This window comes from Lacerta agilis, chromosome 1 (genome assembly GCF_009819535.1).
Source record: "Lacerta agilis isolate rLacAgi1 chromosome 1, rLacAgi1.pri, whole genome shotgun sequence".
Lineage (NCBI taxonomy): Eukaryota > Metazoa > Chordata > Lepidosauria > Squamata > Lacertidae > Lacerta > Lacerta agilis.
The window spans coordinates 106,769,570-106,792,453 of record NC_046312.1 but is presented as its reverse complement, the minus strand read 5'-3'; the positions used below and the strand labels follow the sequence as shown (position 1 = coordinate 106,792,453).

Here is a 22,884-nt window from a genome sequence, read left to right as displayed (position 1 = left end):
CCAATACATTTAATAATTTACTGATATAAAACAATTTGCCTTATTTTTATTCTGTGTATTTGCATTTTACATTTTAGAAATGCAATTCCTTTAAAAAAAAGTAGTCTCAAATTATTACTGAATCTTACAATACAGGAGGATTAAAATGGTGTGTGGAGTTCTTACTGAATTAAAAACTGTGTCTGCTCCTGTGCACATTGCCAACGAATGTCCCAGAGAGAAGTTTCAAGGACTTTCAAAGAAGTCAAACCATTTCATTAGTGAGAATGCTGCCATCTGCTTCAGAGGACCATAGCTTGACCCCTGGAGCCAGTTTCAGAATCATGGGGATCTACAGGTTGGTTGGGTGTGTGCACGCGCGACAAAAGCCAAAGTCAGATGAATTCAGGGCCTCTTCAGAATTTGGTGCAAGGGATCCTCACTGGTCCTGACTACCTCTGCAGGTTGTTCCTCATTCCGAAACCTGCCTCACAATATAGCTATACAGCTGCTTCTCCTAAGTTCAGGAGCAGTAGCACTGTGGTGGCTTCTGCAGTCCCAGCAGAGAAAATGAAACTACCTTACAAACCATGACTGCAGACATACCACACATTTAAATGCCATTTAATAATACATAAATGGAATTATCTCCCATTAAATTTTAGCTTAATTTTAATCTAATACGTGATTTGAAATAGTATTGTTAAAAGACGATATTTAAGAATTATTTATACTATGTACTATTGTTTTATTTTCTCTTTTGCTGGTCTATGACCTTATTAAAGATTTAATAATAAAGCACCTGGCCTCCCCCCAAAGAATCTGGGAATTGCAGTTTACTCCTCACAGGACTTCAATTCCCAGCACTCTTAACAAACTACAGTCCCCTGGATTCTTTGGGGCAAGTCATGTGCTTTAAATGGATGATGAATACATTGCCTAGCACAGGGGTAGGCAACCTAAGGCCCAGGGGCCGGATGCGGCCCAATCGCCTTCTCAATCCGGCCCGTGGACGGTCAAGGAATCTACGTGTTTTTACATGAGTAGAATGTGTCCTTTTATTTAAAATGCATCTCTGGGTTATTTATTGGGCATAGGAATTTGTTCATTTTTTTTCTTTCAAAATACAGTCCAGCCCACCACATGGTCTGAGGGACGGTGAACCGGCCCACGGCTGAAAAAGGTTGCTGACCCCTGGCCTAGCATTAGAAGATACTGGGGATTAGATGGTGTCCCTGCAAGAAATGTGGGATCAAGCAGGATTCATTTGCCAACAACCTTAACTTGCATAATTAGGTCTTCCATGAGGAGTTTACTTTTAATTAATTCACCAAAAATGGTAACCGTCAGCTACTACAAACCTAAATGGGTCTGCCTACTTTTATTTTCAGCCTTCAGGCATTTGGGGTAACGTCGGTTTCCCGGGGAACCCAAAATATCTGCTTATCAGTAACACATTACATTTAAGCATGGAGATAGGCGCAAAGATTTAAATTCAGAAACAAATTAGCATGCATGCATAAAATAAATAAATACAAACAATTTAGCACACTAGATAAGAAAAGAAAGTCAGGTCCACTTGGACTTCAAAATATAACAGGAAAATGTATCTAGTCAAAAACTAGCTTTTATTTGCCCCATGATGTTCTAAAGGGGGCAAGTCATATACATGCTTTAGTCACCCAGTTTCTAAATGTCTGTGTTCAGGTCATTTGAAAGTTATCCAAGATGGCTCTCACCACTTGGATTTAAGGCCACCTTCAACTCAGAGCCACTTCCTTCAAGCCAGTGCTGTTTTTCTAGCAGAACTCGCCATGAATGCCTCCCTCATTCTCTTAGAATGGCAATGGTGCCCACCTGAGAGGTGCCGGAACTGAGTTCCTGTGAGTTCCCTCTGAAAAGAAGCCCTACTTCAAGCTGTTGCTAGGTGTTGAGACAGAGAAGATGGAAGAGAGCCAAACAAACCAGAGCTAACAAACTTGTCTCCTTTTTTGTATCTAAAACTTTCAGGATTGGACAAGTGCGTCCACCTATCCTTTCTTATGATGTAGAGAGTAACCATATTTTACAAGGATGGAAAAGGCAGAACTTGTGAGAAGCCTAACATGAGAACTTATTCTTCTAAGATGATGTTACCAAGCCATTTGAAGCTTGATTTTTAAACAAACACTCTTATGTGCATAACCTCCCCACTTGAAATAGGCAGGAATTGGAAAGTTCCCTAACATTTCAGATAGCTTATTGACTAAACATTAACCAGTCCAGATGAAGGGGTGAGGAAAGAGCCAGATCTTGTTGCCTGGGTGATAGACAAAGAAATGCATATACTACTCAATACAACTAGCTTTGCTGGCTCCCAAAATGGAGTTTTCTTCTTTTAAAATGGAGGTCAGTACTGCCAAGCGAAGCAGTGCAAGCCAGGTTCATTGCATCCCCTTTGGTTAGGTTTTGATCTGCTGCAAATGGAAATCCTACAGGCACATCATCCCAATCGAGACTGCATACAGCAATGACCCTAGAATATGGCAACAAAATTAGCCCCTCTTTTGATCTCAAATTTAGAGGGACAGGGTTGTGGGGGGTGGATGTTTCTAAGCCTCACATCACATATAACAGCTGGAAAAATTGGGGGTAATGGCACCTGAGGGATAAAAATCCAAAAAGGATACTTTGAAAGAAGGCATGTGCTCATAATTTATCAGGATTCTCTACTCTGCCCATTCCACCTGAAAAATTCTAGGCTCTGTCACTGATTGATCTCCATTATCCTAGTCTAAGCTCCATTATGCTCCTAAACTTTTCAGTTCCTCCAATTTCTGAAATAATCCATATATTGGAATTACAATGTATCATGCAACTTTGTATTCTTTGTACCTGCACACTTATCCTGAGTTTGGAAGTCCTTGGTTCAGAATTTGAATATTTTTCTAGGCCCAGAATCCTTGATAATGACTTAGCCTAGAATAATCCCAATGAAACCAAAGCAGACTGGAACTGGAAAATGTAGTGTAAAATGGTATTAAGGTTTTAATGATGTGTTCATTTGAATTTTCAACCCTTCCTTGTAGATGCCTTGCTTTGGTGTGTTGGTAGAATGTTCAGGGTACAAATGCGGTCACTGAATAAGACCAAATTACATGTCATTAGGGATGGGAGAGAAATCTGATTCAGTTCGCACCTAAAGCCAAATTTATCAAAATGGCACTTTCTGAAACAATATGAGAACCAAAACACAGCCATCCATCAAAAGTCGCAACTCTGAATTTTGTGATGCAGTTCTCCAACCAAACCATGTTACAAAAATGCGTGTATTAGGAGAAAATGTGCCTAAAATCAATATATTAGTGAAACTAACAAACAGAAATGCATTATATTAGGAGAAATTAGTTACAAAAATGCGTAATTAGTGAAAACTAAATACAAAAATGTGTCTATTAGAAGAAATTTGCACCAGGATGCTGAGTGGTTTTAATGAGGATTAAAAATAATAACAACAGCAAATTGCTGCAGAAAGAGGGAGAACCGAGTTTAAGATAGAAAAAATTAGAAACAGAGAAAACCAAATTACACAGATCCTTTCACCCCTACCTGTCATTAAACTATGTGAAACTATAGTTCCCATTCACGCACATCATGTTAATCTTCCAGAGGCTCCAGTGAAGCTCCAGTTGTACTCCAGTGAAAGCAATTCATGAACTGTAGTAACGTCTTGACAGATATTCCTCTGTCCCTTAACCGAGAACAGTTTGACCCTAAGGAACAAAACTCATGCCTCTTACTTAAGAGCATGACATCTCACACAGAAACAGCAGTGCTCCTTACTCTTGACATTTTGGCTGCGTACATACCACCATACATTTAATAGTAGTAGTAGTAGTAGTAGTAGTAGTAATTTTATTATTTATACCCTGCCCATCTGGCTGGGTTTCCCCAGCCACTCTGGGCAGCTTAAATCGCATTTAAAGAATTTTAGGAACTGCAGTTTGTTAAGGGTGCTGAGAACTGTAGCTCTGTGAGGAGTAAACTATGGTTTTCAGGGTTATTTGAGGAAGCCACATGCTTTAAATGTATGCTGCATATACAAACTTTGATCCAACAGTCCTAAATTGTAACATGTTCAAAATTATTGATTGCAGATGAATATCCTATCAGTAGTTTTAAACGTATTACCTGGACTTTTGCTTGGGACCTATCAGACATTTTTTTTTGCCTCCATTTAACCCCTACTTTTTATATTCTGCTGATGTTCTCTGTTGTTGTGAAATTTTGTAGCATCCATTGTTTGTTTGTTTGTTGGTCTTTTATGTGACATATTTCTACCAGGACCATATAGTGAAGGGCAGACTATAAATAAGGTAAATAAATAACTGATCAGCTGCAATAAGAATAACTGGAATGGTCCATAATGCATGGAAATAAATATGAATCAGATGGTTTTGGATACAAATCTCTGGTTGTGAGGGTGCAAGGTATGGGCTACTCTGCAACAAAGCAAACTAACCATGACTTCTGCCATAAAACCAGATCTTTGCAGTAAAAACCAACTTCTGAGGGACAAAATGCACACATTTAAGCTTGCATCGTAATTGGAGTTCAAAATCCAGACACAGTCCAACCAATGTTAAATTACACTAATTTCAATGGAAGACGTAAGTACATGATCAAATATCTCCCTAATAGTCTTTAGTATTTAAAAGTGTTTAACTTTTCCAAGAACATTCAATCTGATTTGTTTTCAGAATTTATTGTCTTTGTTTTTACGTAAAATGTTCTGTGTGCTACTAAATATTTTGAAGTAATACAATATTCATCAGTGACAAAAAGAAAAAAGGAACCTAACTAGGAATTTTACAACCACATTTTACCCCTGGTATGCCTGTTTTATGCAGTGAGTAAATTAATTCTTCAGTCTTAAATAAATGCTATTGGAACTATTGGGGAAGTGCCACATTTATGCCAAATGGCATAATAAATCAAACAGCTTACATAAGCTGTTTGATTTATTGGGTTTTTTATTATTATTTTGATTTGGGTTCAAACACAACCTTGCTACAATGACACTTCCAAAAATGCTCTGATCTGTGCAGTAAGCTGGCTGTGCATTTAAGCTGGATAGCCAGCATACAACATGGATCAGTGCATTTTAGAAGTTTTGTTGCAGAAAGGAGCACTCAAGAACCAAATCATAATAAGAAACAGTCAAACAGCCCGTGAGGATGTACACATTATGCTACACACCATCAACTTCTACATCTAGCAACTAGATCAGCCCCAAGTTCACATCTCTTAACTTACATCCCCCAACATGTGATTGGCACTGTCCAACCTGCCCTGTCTATAATCTGCTAGGGGGTGGAAATGACCACCCGATGAGAAGCCCAATATGACATGCATCTGGGGAAAACAACCTGTAGGAACTCAAGGCCACGCATGCCCATAGATCAATACTTAAAATCCCATGTGGATTGAAATCACGTTGAATTCAGGGCTCAAAATTTCATTCAGACACATTTGTAAACTTGCCACCTTTTCATTTTGACAGACCTAAACATTATTTTTTAAAATAATAATAATAATAAAATAATAATAATCAAATGGGACACTAAAATCTTCATTCATCTTTCAATGGGACAGAACGGCAACGTTCAAAACCAAGCAATGCATACAAAGACATATATGCACAGCCAACGAAAGGTTAGTCTAGATACAGGATGACTTTGGTAATCGCAAGTGAGCCCAAAGCACTTTCTGGAATGAAGAACACACAAGGATACAAGCTTTAGATAATACCTGAATTGGGATATAGTTTCAGATAAGCTGCAGGGTCTTTTCAACACAGGAAACAAAACCTCTCCCTCCTCGTTTCGTGCCAGCAAAAGCTCACTGCAGTAGTCTGTGTATCCCCCCCCCTTCCCCAGTCAACTGTTACAGCCTTCCACCAGCTCTCTGACCTTTGAACTCATTTCTTCTCTCTCTCTCTCTCCCCCCCCCACCCCAGCTCCCTCTGCAGTCAAAGCTACTGTGCTTGTCTAATTTGCATAAGGCTTGCGAAGGGCCTGTCCGCAGCTAAAAGGAGAATGCTGGCTGGGTAAGAAACTGTAGAACTGCAGTTCTGCTGGAATACCTGAATCACTGGAGGAAAGCGGAGGCAAGGGAGGAGGTATTATGTTTGCACTAAGCATTGCTGCGATTGGGGCATTTTAGAAAGCCACTGCTCTCCCTTCAACTAATGGAGGGCAGAGCATTTTTATTCTGAAGAATATGGAAACTGAATGTTGTTGCCGTCCTGCAGGATAACCCACTAAAATCAGGCTCCAGCGGCTGGTTTCCAAGGTGACCAATATAGTCAAATATCCTGTTTAAATCTGGGGAGGGAAGTGGTTGTGAAAATCACCACCACTAAAGCTTTGCTGTCTTAAATGCAGCTAGCCTGATGTTGCTCATTATTATTATCATTTATTAAATAAGGGTGTCCTGTCAATGTGTCTGTTGATATTTTCATTCCCAATACATTTACATCATAATTTCTCATGTTGCAACAGCTTTGTGCCCATGATACCAAAACCGCAAAGATAAAGAAGGGAAATAAGTGTTGCTCTGGTTTTCACACCAGTGAAACTGTTTTAACAGTCTGATACAAAATAACACTGCTAAGCTTTGTAAACATAAGTCTGTATTCAATATGGCGCCAAAAGAGTAAGAAGTGAAAGAGTTTCTCAGATTAATTCTCTAAAATGTTCCATAAGGAAGTGAACATTTTTCTTTATTGGTTTAGAGAAGTGGCTCGGGCTTCTATTATTTCCTGCTTTCTCCCATTTTGCTTCCTGCAGGATACCTCACCCCTTTTCAAAGTTACTGGTTTTGTATTGCTGAAATGCATATTAAAGATGAATAGTTCCATTTCTTTCAAGATTGGAAAGCATTTAGATATCCCATTGTTTTCCAAAAAATGCTTGATGCATGCAGCTCTACGATACTATCAAACTTTTATGTTTCATAAAAAAGCTAATTTCCTCAAAATCAAAATATTAAGAAGCAGCAACACTTAATTTTGCAACCTACAAATGGTCACTTAAAATGTGTGGTAGCTTTCTTTGTAAAAATGAAACAGAAAAGATTACACATCCCTTACAATAAATTCAATAAAACAGTGGGGGGGGAATACAAAGAAGAGAATATTCATGTATGTCGTTCTTAAAGGCTGGTGGGATATGTTGGATGCAGGTTCCTTATATGTGTGCCTCTGCCTTTGCACCATCACCCCTAAAATATTTCACAAAAGCTAGTAATGGGGGGAAAATTATATGCATCCTAATTAACATTCCAGTGTATGCCATTTATCATTTAAAAACATAAAAGAAAATTGCCATCATGAAACCACATGGTTCCTCTCAAAATAATGAGGTTGACAAGACATCAGCATAATAGATCGTTGCTATACTGAAATAACACAGCATTTCAGAATTGGCTACTGATCAGTGCTAGGGGTTGACTGTAATGAGTGAATGTTCCATTACTCCTGGATCTGTAATGTTTCCAGCTGCAGAGTTTTAATATAAAAAACCAACAACCCCACATTAGCTACAGTTTACTTTACATGGTTTATTTAACAAGGCATTCAACTCCTGGGCATCAAACAAGCCACACCTTACTGAATTCAAAAAATGAACCAAATATATTAGCAACCCAAAATGGTACAAGCGAAACTACTGAATGGCATTCAAAAACATTGAAATCCCAGAATAATCTGAAGCAGACAAACAAAAAACTGACCTGTTCAAATGGGTGGGTTTTTTTTCCAGTCCATACACTTTTCCTGATATTTATGCACCAAAATAGGCTGTCATTTTGTAAGTGTGTGATGCCTTATCTGCCTTCCTAGTTCCAGCGGAATCTTCTTAAAATTTCCCCAGCCCTGTCTTTTATTGCCTGTACCATATGCTTTATTGTTCAGCGACAAGAGCTACACTCTGCACAAAGACTCATTACCTACTGCTTGCTTAGCAGCTTCAGAGTCTCTCTGACGCTGCCTATGTGATCACATGGGAGTTTTGTCTGATAAAACCGGGCATACTACTGATTTCACTGTCTATGGATATTTTTATCAGCTTAAGGTCTACTATGAAGAAAGAACAACAAACGATAAAGCTGCTTTAAGTCATTAATGCAACACAAATTATGGAAATCCCTTCACAACCCCTTTCCATGCCCATTACAAATCCCTTCGCAACCTTCTTTACAAAACATGCATTCATTAGAGATTTGAAATTATGATTAATACTTGCTTTGTGAGGGCTAATGACAGTATCACAGTAAACAATCTCTATGCAGGATGTAATGTCAAATTCATATTGGTATTTGTGAAAAGGAATCATACTGCTAACTGGCATCCTGCCAATAAACCTATTACACTTTTAAGTTGCTAACATTGTATGAAAACTAAGGATCCTTACTCAGAAGTAATCAGTGGGGCTTACTTCCAAGTAAACATAATTAGGAAGAAAGACATTAAAGAAAGCCTTGTTTTGCTCTGAAAGCTTACAGTTGCAAAATTCCACACCCTCCCCTCTCTTTTTTTACTATTTTAATACTCTGAAACTGAGAAAAAAACAATCAACTAATTTAATACCCTTGAATTAAATGACCTATCCGACATAGTTTAACACCAGATGCAGATAAAGATGTTCAGAGTTTAAGACTGTAAATTCGGATTTAAAGATTTCTAAATGGCAGAAATCTTCCATTCCCTTCTGTTGATTCATTACCTTGGTATTTGATAAAATGGCATTTCTTTGGAGGACAATAAATGGAAAAACTTGCTCAAAAGAATCACAAATAATTGAGTACCTCTGGAAATGTGTCATCTCCAGGAAGAAAGGAAAGTTCATTTTACTTTGGAAAATTTGAGATCCCCACACATTGTTTTAATTAGAATAGCTATGTATCTGTCTTTTGCTGTGAAAACCAGTTCCGCCTAAATAATGAATTGTTCTTTCACTGCTACTGCAAAATTGTATTTATTCATTTTATCCATTTATGATAAAATAGTCATTGCTAAAATTACATTTCAGCTTTGAACGTAGATAAATGACAAATGGCAATGTCATTTACTCATTAACATTCTTCAAATGGAAAAAATACCTACTTGTTATCCTTTTCAATGGTTCACTCGTTAGCATAAGTAATTGACAGCTTGTTGCTCATTAAGGGTATGACCAATCATTGCAAGTGGAGTCAGTAAAAACAATGTTACTAACCTTGATGGATTCAGGATTGGCTTCTAACAAAGACCACATCATAGAAGTCCCTTTCTAAAGTCTATAGCACCTCTCCTTCTAAGTTTATTTGAAAAACTGGAATAAGTATGCTGTGGACCATATATATATATATATATATATATATATATATATATATATATATATGGATGAAAATGTTTAATAATGGGCTTTCCAATAATTATACAGTATGAAACATCTAACTGTAATCTGATTAAGGAAATATTATCTAAGGTGTTCCACAGTTTTTCAGATGAGACAAGCAGATTAATCTGTCACTGAATTGTCTCTAGGTTTCAGTTCTAATTAGCATTTCTTTTATATCCATAACAACACAGGTAATAATCACTTTAAGTTCCACCATTTTGGTGAAAACACATCATAATGCACAGATTGAACAGATGGTTCATGGTGAGAATCTGTAGGGGCAAAGATGATAGCCTTATATGGTAATAAGGAAAAATGAAGATCAATTAGGCACCTTATTCATTAAGAGGTGGGTTGTTGTTTTTTTACTTAACAGAAAGGCTTTTTTCCATTTTTGATGCCATAGTATACTAAGGATAAAAATAAATAAAAAATGGTAGCCATTTTGCTGTAGCAGTCTGAAACAGAAAAAAAACCAAATCTTAGCAAATGGTGGAAGATGAAATAAATGAGAAAAAGAAGTTAATGTGCCATTACTATACACTGCAGGAAGAAATAAATGGTATGATTGATTGATTGATTGATTGACAGACTGATAGATGGATAGACAGGAAGCTAGGGGATGTTAAAAATATATATTAAAATATGAAAGTTTAAACAAGCTATAGTAAATAAATCTGCTCCTATACGGACAAACAGTAACTTATATTAAACAATCAATTCTTGGCATGCAAAATTTTAGATTTCATTTATGAAATCTAGTGTTTCTCCAGCTACATCCAAAATGTTAGGAAGTCAGATTCAGGCAGAAAGTTTATACCAGTAGTTAAACTGGAGCTAATCTCAGAAAATTTAACTGGGAAAAGAGAAAGCATCTCATTTTTATATAATGAGATTTGGTAACTCACACACTTTCTAAGCATGCCAACAAAAGCATAAACAAATATGAACACTAGAGTAACCCATTATACATTATGGACTTCCAAAAATGATTTTGACAAAGCCCTATTCAGATGATCCTTATGCATTTTCAGTTGTGCAAGGAAGGAGGGAGGAGAGTGATGGTCTACTTGCTGCTTCTTCAGTTTCTGTTGCATTCCTGATTGTGCAGGGTTCCAAATTACACATGGGGCATCCACGAATAGAGCCAGCTCCCCACTACAGACATTCGTCCCCCAATGCACGCAGGGCTATGAAGAGACCTGCTGGATCAGGCCAATCTAAGGCAGCATCCTGTTCTCACAGGGGCCCATGGGAAGCATGCAAGTGGGAACGCAACAGCACTCTCCCCAACTTGTGATTCCCAGAAATTGGTATACAGAGGCATACTACCTCCAACAGTGGACAATGTAGCCATCACAGCTATTAGCATTTGATAGCCTCGTCCTCCATGGTTGGGCCCAACGGAGGGTTGCCCTGTGCATAGTGTATCGCCCTGGGATTGCTTTCCAATGAAATTTGGGCTTAAACTATTTAAATAAACAACAAGGGAAATGCTTGAGTGGGAATACTTCAAAAGGACTTTAGTCTCTCACCAAAGGTTTCTGAGGGAACCTAGCAGCCATGTGATAGGTAGTCAGATAAATCATTGGTTTAAAAACAAATGTTAAGAGTAAGAGTTGTTAAGAGCTGTTAAGAGTTAAGAGTAAGAGCTGCTTCACAATGGAAGGGATGGGAGTTCCTTAAAAGCATTGGGGTTCCTTAAAAGTATGTTTTCAGCCAGGTACTAGTTAACATCAATAAACGATCTGGAGTCAGGGATGAGCAGAAAGTAGCCAAGTTTGCAGATAAAACGAAGTAATTCATAAGCAGAAATAGCTCCAGCAGCCTGTGATAATCTCCAAATGGATCTCTCCAAACTGGGCAAATGGGAAACAAAATGAACGAACGTCCATGTAAGTAAGTGTAAACATATGCACATTGGTGCAAAGCACCCAACCGAAAAAAAAATAAGTACTGCAGCTCACCATGAACTTCTCCCTTGTTCTCTTAGTAATGGCACCCATCTGAGAGGTGCTGAAGCTGGAAAAAAGCCCTAGTTTTGACTCTCAAGGAAAGTCATTCTGGGATTGTGATGGATAGCTCAATGACAACTCAATGTGCAGCTATAGAATAAGGGAAAGCTATAGAACCTTTGGTCCTCCAGGTGTTACCAAACTCCAGTTCCCATCAGCTCCAGCAAACATGGTTCACTGACCAGAGATAATGGGAGCTGTAGTTTAGCAATACCTAAAGGGCTAAAGGTTCCTCATCCTTGCTTTGAGGGATTTATTTGTTCAGGAAAAAAGACAAAGGGGCAAGCTAGAGGTTAGAGTTGGGAGTGGGGTAGATAAAGTGAGAAAAGAGAGCTTTTTTCTCCCCCATAATACTGGGATTTGAGGTTGCTCAATGAAATGGATTGGTAGTAGATTCAGGACTGGCAAAAACAAAGACACACTTCCTAAAAAGTCAGTAATTTATGGCATTCACTGCTAGTAGATATGGTGATGACCATTGGTCTAAATGCTTTTAGACACATTTATGGAGGGTAGGTGTATCAATGGCTATTAGTTACGACAGCTAAATGGAACATTCAGATGCAGGCTGCCTCTAAATATCAGCTGGTTGGGAGCAGGAGGGCATACAACAGGAGATATTTCTTACCTTTATGCCCTACTTAGGCATAAAAGCATTCCTGGAGGTATCTGGCTGGCCTGTTCGTAACAGGATGCTGGGTTGAATTGATAACTTTGTGTGATCTAGAAGACCGTCTCTTCTTAAGGTGACTAGGGACACCAAGCAGGACCTCACACATGCCTTGCCATTTTATAGTAACAAGTTCCAAGAGAACTTTTCTCCCAGATATTCTTTTCCACACCACCCCTGGCAAAACTGTATCCATTTCTACAAAAGGGGAACCGTCTTTCTAAAACAAAAGATTCATCAAATGGGAAGAGAAAGCCAGTTCTGACACTGGTTACATCATAAGCAATATATCATAGGCAAATCTCAGAATATTCATGCAACCACTTTCTACTGGTAAATCACAGTCACAATGAACGTGAATATCACTTCTTTTTCAGGCACAAAATATTGCACAGGGAATGCTTGTGAAGTGCAATATTATTGGCATAAAAATATGACTTGGAGGCCGCACACAACAAATGCGAAACTAAGAAACAGTTATTGTGACAAAAACGGGCAAGTTCCCCCCCCCCCACCACAACTTTTTCAAAGTGTCCCTGGCACTTACCATTTAATTGGATGTGAAAAGCATAGGACCATGGGAAGGTACCTTATGCCAAGTCAGAGTATTGGTCCATCTAGCTCAGTGCTTTTTACAGTTACAGGCAGTGGTTTGCCAGGGTTTGGGAACCATACTTGTAAATGCCAGGGATTGAACCCGGAATCTTCCAGATGCAAAGCAGATGTTCCATCACTGCACTATAGCCCTTCGCCTAGTTGCACACGTACGCACGCACGCACGCACAAACACACACATGCACACTCTATATTGAAAATAGTGGTAAATGCTGCCTGTTAGGAGAGGCAGTTCCATGCCCTGTTTTTATTGAGTCACAGCGGATTCATTGTTTTAGCTATGTCACTACTGCACAAAATAATTAGGGCATAATGCCCCCATCTGCTGCATACCATATTTCATCTTGGCACATCAGCCCTTTACAGAAGCTTCGCTACATTTTTCTATTGTACCAAAGCCGCTACAAAGGGTAACAGTTAAGGGACTCGTTTGTGCATTGTCACGATGCACAAGTGATAAGGAATCTCGACGGGGCCTCAGGAGGAGCCAATTTCTTTGATAAGAAGGAAAATGGCAAAAGGTTCTAGCATGCATCAGTTTACAGGATTAAAACAAGGAAAGCAAGTCATTTGTCAAATTCATCAAGATGTCCACATATTTCTCTGCAGCGCGGTGCTCCTGTTTGCTGGATTTGCTCTCTTCCTCCTCTATGACCCTATTTCTTATAGGTATAATATGGCCCTTCCTAAGGAAACCTAACAAGTTCCTATGGAAGAAATGAGCTCCTCACCAACTGTTATGCAAGCAGTGTTTTATGAACAAGAAGGGAGAGTGCCAACCCGTCCTACTCTCACAACTGGTTCAATGTGGACAAATACTACTTCCGCTTATTTGGTTGAGCAACCAGGCTTGGAGACAAAGCAACTCTTTTGTTCTTCAACAGCTTTTTGCTACTCAGTGGCCTTCCCAATGGAGATGCCTAAATGTTTACCGGTACTTCCCCCCAAATACATAAAGAGTTAGCACTCCCTCCCAATTGTATATCCAGCATTTGAGATAGCTTCAGGATCCAGCATCCCCCCCCCCACACACACACCTGGACTTAACATACTGCTATGCTCTGCCATGTGCATGGCACATTGTGGCCAAGCTGTCTTTGATGAAATTCTTAGATCCCAGACAGAAGATAATCCTGCCTGCTGCAACATGCACATAGCTACTCAAGTAAGCCAAGTACTACTAGCTTTAACAAAACTAATACCCTGCTAGAAGAGTGTAGTTGAATTTGTACCTGAAAATCCCAGGTATTATTCGTCTTTCTTTGTATTCTTTACCACAGATGCCATGCTAAAGAACACTAGATTGCTGAAGTCTATGCTTTTTTAAAACTTGTGCAGTGGCAGAATTAAAATAGTATCATTGTTTATAACTTGACACTGATTTACCATTAAGGGAATTTCAGTATATTAAGCACTTTCAATTTATCTAATTTTCAAATTAAAAACATACCCCTAGATCTAGGGCTCCATGTGTGCCCTGAAGTACAGATGAAGCTTCGGCATGAGTTGGCTTTCCAATCCACGTGACAGATTGCTAGTTCAGAGTGACAATTCACAACACAAAAACTAAATGCAATAAATGTCTTTAAGCCTGCTATTTTCAGATCACTTATTCAGGAAGTGCCCCATTGAAAGACTTAAGTGGTTTGAGGTTTGCAGTACAATTATTTATTATTATTTTACCCAGAAGCACTTTACTGTTTCTTGCTTTGACACAAAAAGGAAGTTTTCTTGAAGAAAGATAATCAAAGTTCCTTTGCCTCTTATCTGGGAGGGTGAGGGAGGAAGCATACAGTGAGAAATGCCAAGGTAATAAAAATAAGATGTTACCAATTCCATTCACAGTTTCATTCAATAAAGCAGGTTAGGCCAACAACACAATCTCAGACTCCTGTACCCAGTAGGAGACATAAGCAGTGCCATTATTCCTAGCACCAGGAGTTGTATTATATCCTTTGTCAACATTTCATCAACACATTCTCTCTTTTGGACACTTGCAGTGCGATAGGAAACGGGAAACTTATGTAAGATTTGTAAATGTCTACGGGTTCCTCCTACACATACACAACAAAACTGCTCTTTTATCAGCATCAGAGTTGACAACAGATGTATGCCTAAAGCAAATTTGGGGAGGTGGTGATTTTTCCTGAGGTGAAACATCTGAGGAGTTTTAAGAGGAGAAATAAAAAAAAAAGTTTCAGAACATGAACATTTCTTCAGTGGGTTCCTGCACATCTCAAATATTTGTTTGGGTTTCTGTTGAGAGATTATTACACAGACAATGAATTGTTTTTAGAGCTACTAAAGACAACACACATAATGAAAATGAAACAACAATTTACTTTTAATTATACTCTGAATTCCAAATATTTGCTGAGTGATTGTGGGGAGGGGGGGTATATGCATGTGTTTGATAATGTTGTAAGGAAACATGTTACCTATTGATATATGTCACAAGCTGAGGTGGGGAACCTGTGGCTCCCTAGTTGTTATTGTTGTTGGAGTACAGCTCCCATCATCCTTGACCAGTGGCCAGGCCAGCCAGGGCTGATGGAAGTTGGAGTCCAGCAACATATGGAGAGCCATGGAATTCCCATCCTTGGTTCTGGGCAAACTGAATCACAGGCATTATTATTATTATTATTATTATTATTATTATTATTATTATTAGCAACTGTAGTTAAAATCTACTCTTTTAGGCATGGTTTCAGATCCTATTATACTAGAAACAAATGAATAGTACCATTACATCTCTGCCTGCCAGCTTTTCTCCCACTTAGCTAGTTATAAAGCTGTTGTTCAAAGCTGAAAAGAACACACTATGCTCTCAGAAGTACTGTGCATTGTGTTGTTGAACTCACAAATGTACATAATACCCTCTCAGATGCATTTTCCTTCAGTAATATTATCCATGGTTTCACTTGCCCACATCAATCTACTGGAGATTGAAACCCATACATGCTCTTATTTAGTACATTGCCCTCATCACAAATAAATGATTGTAAAATGTTGTGGGTGATGACTTGGGCCCCATGATGATTTGGGGCGAAGAGATAACTCCTAAGAGTTGCAAAATGGGGAAATTTTATATACTGATCACAAGATCTGCTTTGGGAAGTGTGGCACTATCAATCTATCTATCTATCTATGTTTATTTATTTATTTATTTATTTATTTATTCATTCATTCATTCATTCATCCTTCCCATCAAGCTAATTCTCACGTTGCAGTCTGGAACATAGGTGGGGAAACAATGTTCCCCTTCAACTTCTGCTCAATACTTAGGTCCTGCTGACAGTCAAGAAGAGACTATGTGCTTTTGATTTATTCCTTTCTCCTTCTCCCCACACACTAATGATCTAACTCCATGCTAGACAGGAGATCTCTAATCTGCTCTCCCAATGTTTAGAGAACATGCTGGGGAACATGTGGCCATCCAGATGTTGTTGGACTACAATTCCCATGCACCCTTGAAAATTGGTCTTCCTGCCTGGAGCTGATGGGAGTTGGAGTCCAACAACATCTGGAAGACAATGCAGAGCTAGAAGACCAATGGTCTGACTCAGTGTAAGCCAGTTTCCTATGTTCCTAGGTAGGCTCCCCACACTATTTATAACAGAGGTAGGCAACCTAAGGCCCGTGGGCTGGATGCGGCCCAAGTGCCTTCTCAATCCGGCCCACAGACAGTCTGGGAATCGGCATGTTTTTACATGAGTAGAATGTGTCATTTTATTTAAAATGCATCTCTGGGTTATTTGTGGGACATAGGAATTCGTTCATTATTTTTTTCAAAATATAGTCCGGCCCCCCCCATAAGGTCTGAGGGACGGTGGACCGGCCCACGGCTGAAAAAGGTTGCTGACCCCTGATTTAGAACTTTGCACAGCTTGGGTTCTAAATGGCATGTAGAGCACACATGCCCAAATTAGGCTCCTTGCTGCACACCTTCACCCTCCAATGCATGGGTGACAGTGGGACCAAGCCACTAGGGGTATGCACAGCCCTCCTCTCCCTCACACATGTTCAACACTGAACTTTTAAACAAAACTTCTGCTTTCCTAATGCCTCGTGCTACTGATATTTATGAGAACGGTAAAATTGTGAGTCTGAGATACCCCTGAGCACTGCAGCAATGAGAATATGCCAGAGCTTGCTCCTGTCCTTGTCAAATCCCTCTGGAAACAGATCCTTTATTAATGAAGCCGAAAGAGATTTTTCTATTGACCTTAACCAAGCTGTTGAGCAAGAATGGAAATTGCATCTGGCAGAAAATGTATGTACATTATACAACAGCTCCAATCATGTGCCAGTCACAAATACCTTATGGTTTTAAATGTATTTTATGTTTCCAATAAAAAGAGGAAGAATGCACAAGGGAGATGGAAGCAACTATACTAACAAAAGATAAATTTTAAAATGTGTTGCATCCTTAATACTTTATATTTTATTTATAGGAGAGTTACCTATTTGCTTAGGGTAGAGCTTTTGGTGCAGCCTAAGATCTTGGCTCAGGGTACAGCAAAAGGAACTTTTGTACACAGAGTGGGAGACACTTATTTGTTCTTTCTGCACACACTTCTTTTTATTTACTTATTGTTTATTTCAACATTGCATATACCTCTCAACCCCATAGTCTCTATGCAGTGTATAGTGAGGTTATAAAAGATACAACACAGATAAAACCAGGTAAAATGAATAATAAAACCAAAGCGCTAACTTTAAATGGCAGCTGAAATAAAAAGGTCTTCACCAAGTGCCAGAAGTTCACTAGGAAGGGCACATGTCTAATCTTATCTGGGAGGGAGTTCTATAAAATTGGGCCCATAATACTAAATATATAGCTGCTTGTGGATGTGAGCTGTGTGTCCAAGCCATGGGGCATCATTAACAGTCTTCTCCCAAGACCTCAGTGATTTAGCAGGGACATAAGGAATCAGGTGGTCCCCTAAGATTTCCTGGACCCAAGTTGCTAAGGACCTGGTAAATTAATAATAATAAAAAAACTTGAATTTGTCCTGGTAGCATATAGGCAGCCAGTACAAGTCTTCTAGCATCAGAGTTGTATTATGGTGGTAGTCTGTTTCCACCAATAGTCTAAGTGTGGCATTTTGCACCAGTTGCAGCTTCCAGACCAAACTCATCACAGTAAACAAGACTTGAAGTTGCCAGTGAAGTTCGGCAGTGGAACAAGCTTTCTCGAGAGTTGGTGGGCTCTCTTCACTGGAAGTTTTTGAGAACAGGTTGGATGGCCATCTGTCATGGATGATTTAGTTGAGATTCCTGCATTGAGGTTCCTTCCAATTCTATGATTCTATGAATGCATGAATCACTGTGGCCAGGCTACCCCTGTCCAAGAATGGCTGTAGTTGGTGTACCAGCCGTAGTTGGTAAAAGGCACTCCTAGCCACTGAAACTATCTGAGCCTCCAGTGACAAAGATGATCCAGGACCACCCCTAAACTATGAACTTGTTCTTTCAGAGGGAGTCCAACCCCATCCAGAACAGGCAACTTGGCCCATCTCCCAGGTATGGGAACATCCATCATCAACCGTGCCACCATTTTTTCCAGGGTTCAAACTCAGTATATTGGCCCTCATCCAGTCCACTACAGCACCCAAACAATGATCCAAAGCATACACAGCCTCTCCTGACTCAGACATTAGAGGGACAGGGAAATCGCAGAGAGACTTTTTAATAGGCACAGTGGGCTGCAGCTACAGGGAAATTGGAGGTTCCCCCTCTCTGCACAACTTGAAGTGCTTATCACTTGCTCAGTGGGTCTTTTGATCCTTGCCCCCCCCCCCAAAAAAAATCTGCAGGCTTCTTGCTGCCATGCTAAGTAGGCACTGACATCTGGATTATTTTTTTTAGGTAGAGACAAAAAAATGTAGAGCAAACTGCCCATCTCTTATGCTCAGGAACTGTTGCCTACACTACTGAGCTAATGAAGATGGAAACTAGGAAGCATTTATGACAGTGAATCGCCTTGACACAAATAATACTTATTATAATAACACCATAATAATACTGGAAAAGTTTTAAAACTGTTCAAAGTGTTCACATCCTTTCCCACAGGTAATCCTCTATAATGCTATAGGAATTGTTCTTTGTTCTGCAGGAAAGGGTAGTGAAGGCTACCTGTCAAATCCTGCCGTTATTTTGCTGCACAATGCAAGCCTTTTCTCAGCTGCCCAGACACCTATCAACCCTCTGCATGCACTTCTCCATACACTGAATACCAACCTCCAGGAAAAGAATGAAAGCAGAACCTATTCTGACCTTTCCTGCCAGCTGGGGTTGACCTTTTCGACCTCATTAGAGGGCCGGGTACGGAAGCCTAAATAAAGAGCTGTTGATACACTTGAGGGTGAATTAGAAGAAGCAGGAATTTGTCTGGCTAAGAAGCAACTTTACATTTCCCCAAAAGCACTGAGTTACTGTGCATTTTCATCAGACAGCCCAAGAGATTACCGTTTTCCTCTTCCATTTTCCATGCACAGAGAAACAAAAGACAAAAAAGATTGAGACTACAATTCTCTTCATCCAAAGCAGACCCATTTACTTCAATGGGAACCCCTCAGAGTAAACAGTGCATGGAACATACCTGAGATGCACATTAAAACCAGTGAAAGAATGGCTAAGATCACAGGCCACGCTAAGTATGCAGGGTTGGGGGTGGGTCTTGGGCAGATTCAGACTTTCATCAGACATTTCCGCACGGTGTACCCATATATAAAAACCAAGGCAATCGGGGACATCACACATTACAATTTTAGCAAAGCAGCTATTTCCACATGGGCGAGTCCCATGTCATTCTGGCATCATGCAGAATGGGAGTGTGTGGTATAGAAGGTAGAAAAGGGAAGGGAAAGGAAGGCCCTTCAATAAATAAATTTGAGAAACCCTGCTTTTACTCAAAGTGATACTCTAAATGGATATTTGCATGAATAATGAGGGATCCACATAGGTAGGTTAAAGGCCAGTTTATTCAACCTTCTAAATTAAGGTACCATTAATTTGATTTTTTTATTGCAATTTGGGGGGGGGGGGTAAACAAATCATGAATCTTTGCTCATGAGTCTTGGGGTTGTGTTTAAGTATAATAAATCCAGAAGGGGACTGTCGGAATACGTTGCACGGATCCGCCATAGGATCCACATTTATTTATTTGTTTAATGAGGTTTTCGGGAACTACTTTTGGTATTACTACGCACAAAAGCAAAAGTGAAAGTAAGAATGAATAGTTTGGTTCACCAATGAGATTAATCCGCCTTTATTTTGTAGTCCCGGTCATGTTCAAAGTTATTAATGAGCGTTAAACTTGCTTCCCGCCTTTTTGGAGGGCAGCAACAGTGGTTTTATTGGTTGAGGCATCGTTCGTGATGTCACATCTGTTCCCTAATAAAAGGCTGAGGCTCCCCGCTTGGGCACGTTTTTATCGCTTTTCGTTTTAGTTGGGTTTTAGTTGAAGTCAAGTTTAGTTTAAGGGTATTGGGAGCGGGCTGGATGGGTTGGATGGGTTTTTCCTTTAGTTAGAGTTAGATCGCGGAAGATCATTCGGTTTAGCTTTAGTTAGGTTTCTTTTAGGTTTAGCCTAGGGCTAGGCTCGCGGAAGATATTTCGGTTTTAGTATTATTTAGTTAGCCTCGCGGAAGATTGGGCGCGCAGGGACTTTGAGCTTAGGAGAACGTAGCTTAGGGGACGAGCCTACGCGGGTTCTGCCAAAGCCACTAAAGATATAACCGGTGTCTGTCTTTCTTTGGGGTAAAAGGGGGAGTAAAAGGTTTAAGGTAAAAATTTTAATTTCCTTGAGTTGATCTATCTATTCAGAGTCAGGGTATCCTCTATTTCTCGAGGCAATATTTTAGTTAGAAGGCAATTAAGAACTCATGCACCTTCGGAGTCATCACCCGGCTTACTCAGCTTCCTTCGGATTGTGAGACTTGGCCGGCGCCCGTGCTCACAAGCACGCGGAACGCTGGCCGCTTTCCCCGCTACTGGTACCTCGTGCATGAGCAGTCCAAGTTTGTGCACGAGGAGCTCCAGCACCCAAACCCCGACAGGGGACACAAGAGACTGCCTTATACTGATTCAGACATTTGGGTCCATCTAGCTCAGCAGTGTTTACACTGAGTGGCAGTGGCTGCCCAGGATTTCAGGCAGGGAGTCTCTCTGAGTCTTACCTGGACTGAACCAAGGTCCATCTGCATGCAAGGCAGATGCTATAGAACTGAGCTACATTCCATCCCCATAAAGCAGAACCATGGAGATAAACAAAATGGGAGGGGTTATTTACCTGTATTTCCTATGGTGCTTTTCTGCTCAATGAACCCACCAGGTGGTTTTGAAGGGTGGGGTTATATGGTTGGTTCTTGGGGCGTTTTGTTTCTTCCTTCAAGTTATGCCTCTGCCTCTGCTGTAGCAAGTTGACGCCAAACAACATGCTTACTTAAATGTCTCTTTTGCAGCACTAATGCCTATATAATCCAGCCTCTTTACATATATAAATTTGTGTCCCTTGTAGCCCCAGTTCATTCAAAAGGTGAGCTTGTATCAATTTTCACAGCTGCAGGGTCAGGGACCTTATGATGGTTCCTGTTCAGCTGTCCTCACCACAGAAGCAGGATTTAATGACATGGTGGTATAAAGCAGCTGAGTCTCAGCTTTACTACATCTTTCATTGTTGATACTCAGGCAGAAATAAATAAGGAATCTAATGTTTGCCATGTAGTCACAAGCGCTTAAAGCATCATCTTGCAAGCTGGAACTTCATATTACACCCACCCATCCCAAAAATAATGATTTATCTTTGAAACATCTGCTTTTATTACACTTAGTTTCTTTTCTTTTTCCCCCCCTCTCCTTTAAAGCTTGCAAGGTTCACTGGAGGAAAGCTCTTTTGCTGTATGACCAGGGGAAAATGAGAAGTAAAATTATAATCACCTAGCAATTACTCCCTTTTATGTGGAGCAACACTGCACCTGTATAATTTACATCTTTCAAAGACACAAGATTTCCTCTGAGCCCCTCCATGTGATACCAGGAGGAGGAGGAGGAGGAGAAGAAGAAGAAGAAAACTAAGACCAGAAGATTTCAGTTTGAGAGATTGACTCTGAAAATCAAAAGTCATCTCAGACATCAAAGAATGCCTCTGATTACTCTTACTCACTGATTAACATACCATTACAGCAGTGACTGGTGTTGACATTTCTGAAGGAGGACAGTCCACGGGGGATAATAGTCTAAAGCACTGCCATATACTATGGAGTCAACAATTTGCCATCTCATAGTGTGCATGTATACATGTATAATCCTTATGGATGAAAAAGAAAAGTTGCCTCATAGCCAAAATACTTGACAGTAGGGATGGGGGGGGGGGCAATTCAGTTTGGTTCACATTAAAATGTGAACCAATCTAAGCCACAGTTTTCAATACCATAAGTGAGCTTAAATTCAGCTATCCTCTGAATCATGTTCCCCCCCTTAATTTTGTGACAAAGTTCTCCAACCAAGTAAAATTGTGTATATTAGGGAAAGGTGAGTATAAAATACATATATTAGGGCATGCAAAAATACATTATATTAGAATAAATTGCTTGCAAAAGTGTATTAAAATGCTGATGAATTTTCAAGGGGATTAAAAAAAAATCACAGACCAATGCAGAAATGTTTGGAACTAAATTTAAGATGGGGGGGGGAATGAAACTGACAGATTTGTCTATCCCTTACTGACAGTTCTTGAATTCTGACAAGGAGGGCAAAGGCTGCGTGCAAAAATACTGTTTAATATCATTAGTAAAGGCTTCGGCCTTAAGAGATCAATTATTTTCCACCCTTCAGCACCTCCTGCCTTGGAAGTGGTGGTCTAGGGATAGGAATCAGGCAGAAGAGCAAAGCTGCTACTAAGAAGATCTGGGCAAAACACACACACTTTAAAAAAAAAACACACATTTGAAACTCACAGGTCAGGTACGCAAGTTTTAATATGAAACAAAACAGCACTACTTAACTAGTTCACTCTTAGCATGATAATGGAAGGGTGCTGCTAAGAGATAAACATTCGAAAAACAAAATTGACATGACTAAACTGTCATGGTAACAAATCACACACCAGTGAGCAGTCATATCTTCACAAAATGTGAGCAGCATAATGCTCTGTTGTTCCCTTCTGATGGGGATTGTT

The 22,884-nt window shown here is 39.7% G+C and overlaps 1 protein-coding gene across 5 annotated transcripts in view; it reads right to left on the bottom strand.

Annotated features, from left to right (window-relative positions):
• Positions 1-22,884, bottom strand: part of CSRNP3 (cysteine and serine rich nuclear protein 3) — an 85,666-nt gene that overhangs the window by 39,219 nt on the left and 23,563 nt on the right. The window contains exon 1 of one of the 5 annotated variants that reach the window (XM_033166343.1): positions 7,753-7,999. The exons of 3 other annotated variants lie outside the window; for them this stretch is intronic. The gene's annotated coding sequence lies outside the window, so the exon portion shown is untranslated. Of the gene's footprint in view, positions 1-5,769; positions 5,902-7,752; positions 8,000-22,884 lie in introns of those variants that run through there. One more of the 5 variants, XM_033166334.1, reaches the window with a different exon arrangement.